Genomic DNA, 9249 nt, shown 5'->3' with positions numbered 1-9249 from the left:
TATGATTAAGGCTGTGTTTATGTCACTGAGGTCATGGAAATCACGGAATCAGGAATCTGTGACTTCCAGAGACCTCCATGACATTCTTTGCTTCAGCCACAGGGGCTGCAGGACTCTGGAGCTGACAGCCAGTGGAGCCCTGGCAGGGTTCCAGCGACAGCAGGCCTCCTGCAAAGTTCTAGTGACAGGTGATAGACTTCTGAGGGGGCCCTCCTCACGTTTCCAGAGATGTGCAACAGCACCAAGTGTGTGGGGGGGGAGGGCTGGATGCCTGGGGCAAGCTGCTGGGGTGTCCTGTTTTCTCTTTGGTCACCCTGCAGCTCCCAGACACTGTGGGTGAAGGGGGGTTCCCCTGCAGCTTCCAGCTGCTGCAGGCAGACAGAGACCCCCACAGCTCCCCACCACCACTGTAGTGGGGGAAACCATGGAGCTGCAGCAGCAAAAGTCACAGACAGGTCACAGCTTTCGTGAATTTTTATTTATTGCCCAAGACCTGTTCATGACTTTTACTAAAAATCATGACAAAATCTTAGCCTTAACTATGAGACCTCAGAAAACACTGAAACAAGACTAGAAGGACAAAGGAGAAGGGTCTGGAGGAAAAATAAACTGAAACAGAGTCCTGCTTCTATGGCAATTACATTTAAAAAGACCTAAATAAAGTTGTATAAATGCTGGTGTCTAAGTGCCATTTAGGACTCCAATTGTGCCAAAAAGTGGAAAAATGTATACGAGCAATGAAACTGCACATCAGCAGCACCCAAGATGACAGTCACCATGGGAACATTATCATTTCTCATAAAATGCAGTGATAGCACAGCAGTTCAAGGAATGGTCATGAGAAGTGCAGGATTACTATATATGGAGAGAGGGAAGTGTGAGCAAGATAAATATTGAGCTGAAAAAGTAGCTAGTTTAAATTCAATCCAGATAAGAAAGAAATTACGCTGATATGAGGAAACAAGGAACTAGCAGGAGCTCTGGTCTTACCTTTATGGAAGATGTCTGCCGATTGCCATGATGAGGTACAGCCTTTTGCTCCTTCTCGGCTCACTGGATCTCCAAAACGCCCAAATAGCAGAAATATAGCTTTTTTCCAGTTTCAGCAAGCTAGGAGCCTGCACTCTTTCCTATCAGGTGATCAATACCAGTGCCACTTTAAGGCTTGCCTACTACAATTTGTTCAGCATTGGACTACTATGAAGGCTATATAGAAAAGTCAGCTGGTTCCTCATGCAGTGAACAGCCATTTAGATAAGTCCGACCAACAAGAGCACATCACATTGATGCTTGATCCTCCCATCTGGCTCCCTATGCAATTCTACCATCCATTTCAAGATTTTAGTGCTAATCTTCAAATATTTCAATGGGCTGGGGCCTAAATATCTCAAAGATTCTGTGCTACCCAGCTTGATAGCTGAGATCAATGGGCACACTGTGGCTAATGGTGTCTTCAGTGAAACTGGAGATCATGACAAGCCTGTCACGGAACACAGTGCCAAACACCTCTACATATGCCTTACTGCAATGATGATTAACGAATGGCTGACAGCATTTTTTCCAAGAAAAGAAACAAGAACATTCCCCTTAGAAAAATGGTGGTGAGATCATGGAGAATAGGAGAGTGTTACCTTTGTGGATGAAATTTTGCATGTCTTAATTGTGTACTTGATGGCTGCATGCTAGGCTATGGTGATGGTACTTTAGGAATGATAGTAGAGAGACAATTCTTTAGAGGTGCTGAGTACCTGTAATTTACATTAGCTGCAGCTGAGAGCATCTCTGTGGATTTGGCCTATAGAGAGGGAGAAGGAAGATGAAACAGTTACAAATGACACTGTAAGTGGCAACACTCAACAACAACCTCCACAAGCATAGGCACACATATGGAAGGAAATGTGAAGCATAAAGGAAGTAAATAAAAGTGATGAGGGTCACAGCTAAAAGGCAAAGCAAGGACCTCTCTTCATTCCTTATATACAAATACCTGGATATCCATCCAGCCGTGTGGCCACATTTCCCCCTTTCTGTTGCGGGGCAGCTGCTTTTGATATCGAGTTCTGTGGACAGCAAACATTTGCTGTTCCTTCCAAACCAATGTTGAAAATGCTGGCATGGACAGGATCAGCCAAGTTCAACATCAACCGTAGTAAAGTATACTAGACCCCGGCTGGAAGAGACTGATACAATACTGAGAGATTAGAAGGAAAAACTAATCAGAGTTTTCTTAACCCTGTTCCCATACAGTCCATTGCCTTAATGAAAGAGTAATGTTCCCGTCATCCCATGTACACTAGTGCATTGTAGTGTGGTCATGAGCAGTAAATTATTTGCAAGGGATTTAGGAAAAATAGCATTGAAGCATTTGTTTTTAAAACAGGTATATGAAGATGCCGGTCTCAGATGATCTTGCTGCTTTGGGACTTACAGTGCACAAGCTCCACTGCAGATGAGAATGCAGACAGCTGAATGGGAAGCAGACACTACTGGTGCACAAGGGCTCAGCGCGCAGGTTGGCCCCAGATTCATTATTGAGGGAAATAGGAGCAAAGGTCATTGACTGGAAGGGAAGTGGGGCAAGAAGGTCACTGGCTGCAGAAGAAGAGGAGAAAGGTAGCTGGCTGCCTGGGAAGTTGGGCAAATTGACCACTGGCTGTTACAGTTAAAGTCTTTATCTGGTAAACCGGTACACAGTCTTGCCAAATGCTTGGCCACTATTAGTCTAAATCACAAATGATTAAATAATAAAATACAGCTAAAATTCTATCCTAAAACCACAAAACCAAGATAAGCTAGAAGCAGGAAAGTCCATCAGGAAAGTCAGCTTCTTGTATATGGTTATTGCTGATTAGATGGTACATAAAAAATGCCATTATAGAATTCTCCACCAATGTCCCAGTACAGCAGAGAGAGATACAGAGCCTGATTGTCTGTTACATTAGAGACCATTTGATCCTCTCCTATGGCGCTATAGGGTTATAAAACTCGTTGATCTGCCTATTGAGGAATTCCCTCCTAAAAAGAGAATCTGCCTGTGGCACAAAGGTGGAGTGATAACGCTCTGCTACCCCCCAGTGTAGGCTTTGTGCGTGGGGAGCAGGGGCATTGCTGTGGCTATTCTCGACTGTCATAACAGCCCATTCTGGCCATAGCCAGCCAAGCATAAAGTAAGGCTACTCTAACTTATACTGGGGGCTGAGCCCAGAATTGGGGAAGTACAAACCTGGCTCAAATCTTCCTTTACTACTAATTCTGCCCTCCCTGCCCATGCCAAGCAGAGCTTGGGGAGAACAGAGAATCTGGACTGAATTTCAGTGCTAGGTCTGAATTGCTTTAAGACCCACTCCTAATGCCACTGAAATGTCTGGGAATTTTCTTTGGACGCAGGATCAGGCCCATCCTTTCTGAGTCGTGTACATTCAAATCCGTAATTGATGACCCCATCCACCTTTCTTCCCAACATCTTATTTTCCCAACGTAACGTCTGTTGCAGCCAGCAGGACCGGCGCTAGTATTTTTAGCTCCCTAGGCGCACGGCCATTTCGCTGCCCCGCGCTCTGGTCCCGCGGCTCCGGTGGACCTGCCGCAGTCGTGCCTACGGAGGGTCTCCTGGTCCGCGCCTCTGGTGGAGCTGCCGCAGTTGTGCCTATGGGAGGTCCACCGGAGCCGCAGGAGCAGCGGACCATCCGCAGAAATGCCTGCGGCAGCTCCACTGGAGCCGCGGGACCAGTGGATCCTCCACAGGCACGACTGCGGCAGCTCCACTGGAGCCGCCTACCTCCCCCCCCGGCAAAATGCCACCCCTCAATAATCCTGGCTCCCTAGGCGATTGCCTAGGCCGCCTAAATGGAAGCGCCGGCCCTGGCAGCCAGGGTTAAGATTATATTTCAACACAATTTTGAAAAATGGGGTTGTTTTTTGTTGATATAGAGGGGAATGTATAGCATCAGACAGGAAAGTATTGTATTTGGAGGGCCATTGCCAGAGAACTGTAGAAAGTGTGTTAGCAAGCCCCGGTGGGAATATAGTACCAAGCTGAAGTCATTTGCAAGGTTCAAATATCTGCTGGCACTCATAAACCACTCCAGCTACACTACAGTCTCACAGTTTATGGTGTTTTCATCTTGCACTCTAAGAACACATAAGCTGCCACTTTTATTATAGCATTAAGATACAAGGGATTTTTTATTGGTCTATGAATTTACCCCTAAAAGCATGCTCTGAGGTACTGTATGAGACTGCAGGCCTAATGGTAATTTCATCCTTATATTATTAAAGCTATTTTGTGAAGCAATTAAGCTTCCAGTATACTTGCATCTTAGGACAGGTCCACCATCCTCTTCTAGAAATGCTTTGCCTCCTCCCTAGGTTACTCCAACATTTCTAAGTCTTCATATTGCAGATTTGCTGTATCTTTTCTGGAGTCTTATAGCATTAATGTTCAGTTTCACAGGATCTGTCTGCACTGCATCTAAGAGCAAGCCTCCCAGTGTGGGTCCACAGACTTGTGTTAGCATGACTCATGATAGCATGCTAAAATTAGCTCTGTAGATACTGGTGTTTGGGCTCTGCAGCCACAAAAGGAGACGGTTTCAGAGCCCCAGTTCCAGACTGAGTCCCAACGTCAAAGCATCATCTACACAGCTATTTTTAGTATACTAGCATGAGCCCTGCTAGCACAGGTCTATGGACCCAGGCTGGGAGGTTTGCTCCCAGACTCAGTGTAGACATACCCTTTGTTCATTCTCATTTGGTTTTGTACAGATTGTTGAGGAAACTGGTCTGCCCCAGATCTCCCTCCATTGCTCTTTGTCATTTCTTTTTCCATGTTGTCTTCTCAAACAATTTTAGTTTATCCTTTCAACATCTGTTATTGCTTAAATTCTCAGCATGGGTAATTTGGAGACAACGGCTTCTGTTTCTTTCTCAGTTACACCCCTGTAAATGAGGATCAACTTCACTGGAGTCAAGGAAGTAGCATTGGTGTAAAACTAGTGTCAGTGAGAGCAGAAGAGAATCAGGTCCAAATATTTTTAACACTTGTAATGAATTAATGCGTTATATGGAAAATGCAGCAGAGTCCTGGTCAATCATGAAGTAGAAATAGGAACAATTTGGTTGCTTTTCTTCATTCTTTCCTCATCTTCCTTTCTCCCAATATGAGTTTAGTTTTCTTAGTTGCTATCTGTATGTGATTTATATTAACATGTATCAATATGCATGAACAAGCAAGTTCTATGGATCAAATGTAGGGAAGAGGAAGAGGAATGGAAGATTGAGCAGAAGGAGGTGAAGGATAACAAATAGAAGCAGATGAAGGGGGAAAGGGAAAATGAAGGGAAAGAAGGAATGGAGGAAGAAAGTGAGTGAAAAAGATAAAGCTTTAAGGAGACAATAAAAGGAATGAAGAGAGGGAACAGGTAAAGGAGATGGAGAGATTTTATTTCCTCACCCTGCGGGTCCTATCACCCCTTCTCATGGAAAATTGTTTTTATTTGTATGAGGAGAAAAATCCATAAATTTCTCCTTATAGAGCTTCCTCCAAATTCTTCTGTCAGAAAGGGAAGAAGGGGGTTGCTTCCCTACAGAATAAGAGGGATTACAAACTCCAGGGGTCTTCCAGGGTCCAAAGGAAGCCATGGAAATCCATACAGAGCTCAGCTTCTATGCTGGCTGTCTTCTGCCATTATTGCTGTCCCCCTGCTCCTCTGAAGCAATGCTGAAACAGTGACATCTAGCCACAGCTGCCTCTTTACCTCCTCTTGAAATAACATTCCACAGCATAAAGTCTGTTGGTTCTTCTCAGTAGTTCATACAGCCTTCATCTGCATGAACTGCTGAGAAGATGTACTGCAGGACTGAAGGGAATGGTGCCCATCATCTTGGTCCTTCTTCTTGTACCCCATTCCCATGCATGGAAACTGGATCCACAACACTTCCTCTACATGCCCAGGGGCAGAGATGGCTTTAAAAAGGTGGCTCTCTTTCATTCTCAGTCATGTAGACAAGGGCAGACCTCAGGGGTATGCTCAGGCTCTTAGGTGTGGTTGAAAATGACTGATTCTTAATCTCACCCTCAATTTGACTTTTACTAAAACTTGAATCTGAAATAATCTAAGTAGGATAATAATCAGTTGATACAGTCAGAGTTTATGACAGATTCTTTCAGTGAAAAATCACTAACTTCTTATAGCCTGTTTTCCCCTGCACTAGTTTCCTCTCTCCAACCACACTGAAAGCCAATTTAGAAACTCTGTGCAATCTCTCTTGCAACTGATGTGTGGGCGAATCAGTTTCTAGGGCTTTGTTTCCAAACCAGCTGTTCACACAAAGGTAGGGCTCCTCCCAGCAAAAGAAACTCTTGTAATCTTTACTCCTCCCACCTTATGAGTAAGTATGACAATCCTTCACAGGGAAGGAGAGGGAGAGGGGAGCTGCCTTCCACTGTAATATTTTGTAGAGATCGGGGCTTAATTCTGTATGGTGCTGCATGTCATCACCTCCCTTTGAGTCCCAGAGGGAACTCATTACCTCACAGGATGCACTAAAACTGTTAAATTACAGATCTAGGCCACGTATGATAAACCTCATTTAAATGCTCATTCTACAAAAGAACCAAAGGCCATGGCTACACTAGAGAGTTGCAGCGCTGGTGAGGGGGTTACAGCGCTGCAACTTAGGATGTGGCCACACTTGCAAAGCACGGCCAGCGCTGCAACTCCCTGGTTGCAGCGCTGGCTGTACACCCGGTCGAGCCTCGGGTGTAGCGATTCCAGCGCTGGTGATCCAGCGCTGGTCAGCAAGTGTGGACCCCACCAGCGCTTTTATTGACCTCTGGGGTATAAGGAGGTATCCCAGAATTCCTGTCCACAACAAACCGGAAGAAAGGGAGAGCTCCGAGTTCAGCCAAACTGCTTATTTAAAAAACAAACACAGCTCCTGTTTGCTGAGCGAGCAGAGGCAGGCAGGGGAATTACTTTGGAATGTTCACAGCTGTTTGCTTGAAGAGAGAAACAGCACGCTCACACGGCAGAGAGGGAGGAGGAAGTCCGTGTTGAGCAGTTGCTTATCTGGTCTGACGGCTATTTAGGAGTACATAATTTGCATTTAGTGAATGAGAGAGGGGTGGGGGAAGGGGGTCAGAACTTTTAAAATGATTGAAGGTAGGCACTGTGTGTCTTCCAGTCCTTAGAACTTGCAAGGCAGGGAGCTGAGAACAGTGTCAACTCCAAAAATCCATTCTCTGTGTCTCCTCCACGCTCCCTGTCACATTCCACCCCACCCCCCTCTTTTGAAAAGCACGTTGCAGCCACTTGAATGCTGGGATAGCTGCCCACAATGCACCACTCCCAACAGCGCTGCAAATGTGGCCACACTGCAGCGCTGGTAGCTGTCAGTGTGGCCACACTGCAGCGCTGGCCCTACACAGCTGTACGAACACAGCTGTAACTACCAGCGCTGCAGAACTGTAAGTGTAGCCATGGCCAAAAGTAACAGTATGGCTACATTTACAGTTGTACAGCGCTGGGAGTTACAGCTGTCTTCGTACAGTTGTGTAGGGAAAGCGATGCAGTGTGGCCACACTGACAGCTACCAGTGCTGCAGTGTGGCCACATTTGCAGCATTTGCAGCGCTGTTGGGAGTGGTGCATTGTGGGCAGCTATCCCAGCGTTCAAGGGGCTGCAACGTGCTTTTCAAAAGAGGGAGGGGAGGGGGAACGTAGGGGAGAGAGAGAGAGTGGATTTTTTTGGATCTGTCAGCTCCCTGCCTTGCAAGTTCTAAGGACTGGAACCTACACATCACCAACCTGCAATCAATTTAAAAGTTTCAAGCCCTTCCCCCATCCCTCTCTTATTCGCTAAATGCAAATTATGCACTCCTAAATAGCCTTCAGACCACATAAGCAGCTGCTCAACAGGGACTCCTCCCTCCCCCTCTGCCGTGTGACTTCTCTCTTCAAGCAAACAACTGTGAACCTTCCAAAGCAATTCCCCTGCCTGCCTCCACTCGCTCGCTCCAGCAAACAGGAGCTGTGTTTGTTTTTTAGATAAGCAGCTCAGGGGAGCTCGGAGTTCAGCCATTCTTCTGGTTTGTTGTAAGCAGGCATTCTGGGATACCTCCTAATACCCTGGAGGCCAATAACAGCGCTTTTGGTGGCCACACTTGATGAGCAGCGCTGCATCACCAGTGCTGCAATCGTTACACCCCAAGCAGACCAGGTGTACAGCCAGCGCTGCAGCCAGGGAGTTGCAGTGATGGATGTGCCTTGCGGGTGTGGACAGTTACTAAGTTGCAGCACTGTAAACCCACCACCAGTGCTGCAACTCTCCAGTGTAGCCAAGCCCTAAGACGTAATTAAATTGTGTCAGAGATCTGCAGTATCCAAAAGGAACTCACTCCAACCAAATTCTTTCCTCAGACAGGATGTCTCTGGGGAGAATTTATTAATCATAAAAGGAAAATGATTCATTACAGCTAAGGAATGAACTGTTTGTCCCAGGGCCCACTATCATTCACTGCTGTGATCTACTGCTAGGATTTACACGCAGGCTTCTGAGTTAAGCTGTGAACTAAGCGCTGAAAATAAAAATTAAGGGTTCATACTAGGAAACACCTTTTTCATTAAAATATATTCAGTGCTCATGTTAGGGCAACAGGAAAGGAATCATCCTGATGTACTGGGCTAAATTATGCCTCCCTCTGGTCTATCCGAAGGGGACAAAGAATATTGGGAACTCAAACCTCTACTTTGTTCACTTGCCAGCGTGCAATGCATATCTGGAATGGCTCTAAGCATTGTTAGGGTGGCTGGCTCAGAAACACTAGAGGGCATTTCTCACTGAAGCAAGAGCATGGTCCTGGCTCCACCCGCTGTGTAGTCATGCTGTAGGAAATGCTGGCTAAACCTGTTGTATGAGTGTAGCAAGGGAATCTCTTACCCATGTTCCTCCAGAGCTCTGAATGTGTTATGCAGTTCAGAGGCATAAAATCTTTATTTGGCAATGTGCCATTTTACCCTCTTCAGTGCAGCTCAGGATTGTAAGAGCTATAAATAAGCCCACTGTTTTAAGTGAAGATGGTCAGACCGAGATTTGGGTGAGAAGAAAGGTGTCTGTGTGCAGGTGTCTGTGTGTTAAATTGCAGGTACAATTTTTTTGTGACAGACTGAAAATTAAAGTAGAAGGTTTTAGTTCATTATGATTTATACTCATGTTCCTAAGTTGATGTGTACACCTATATGCTCAAACA

The sequence above is a fragment of the Gopherus flavomarginatus genome, chromosome 1 (genome assembly GCF_025201925.1).
Source record: "Gopherus flavomarginatus isolate rGopFla2 chromosome 1, rGopFla2.mat.asm, whole genome shotgun sequence".
Taxonomy (NCBI): Eukaryota; Metazoa; Chordata; order Testudines; family Testudinidae; genus Gopherus; species Gopherus flavomarginatus.
This window is presented reverse-complemented; position numbering follows the sequence as displayed.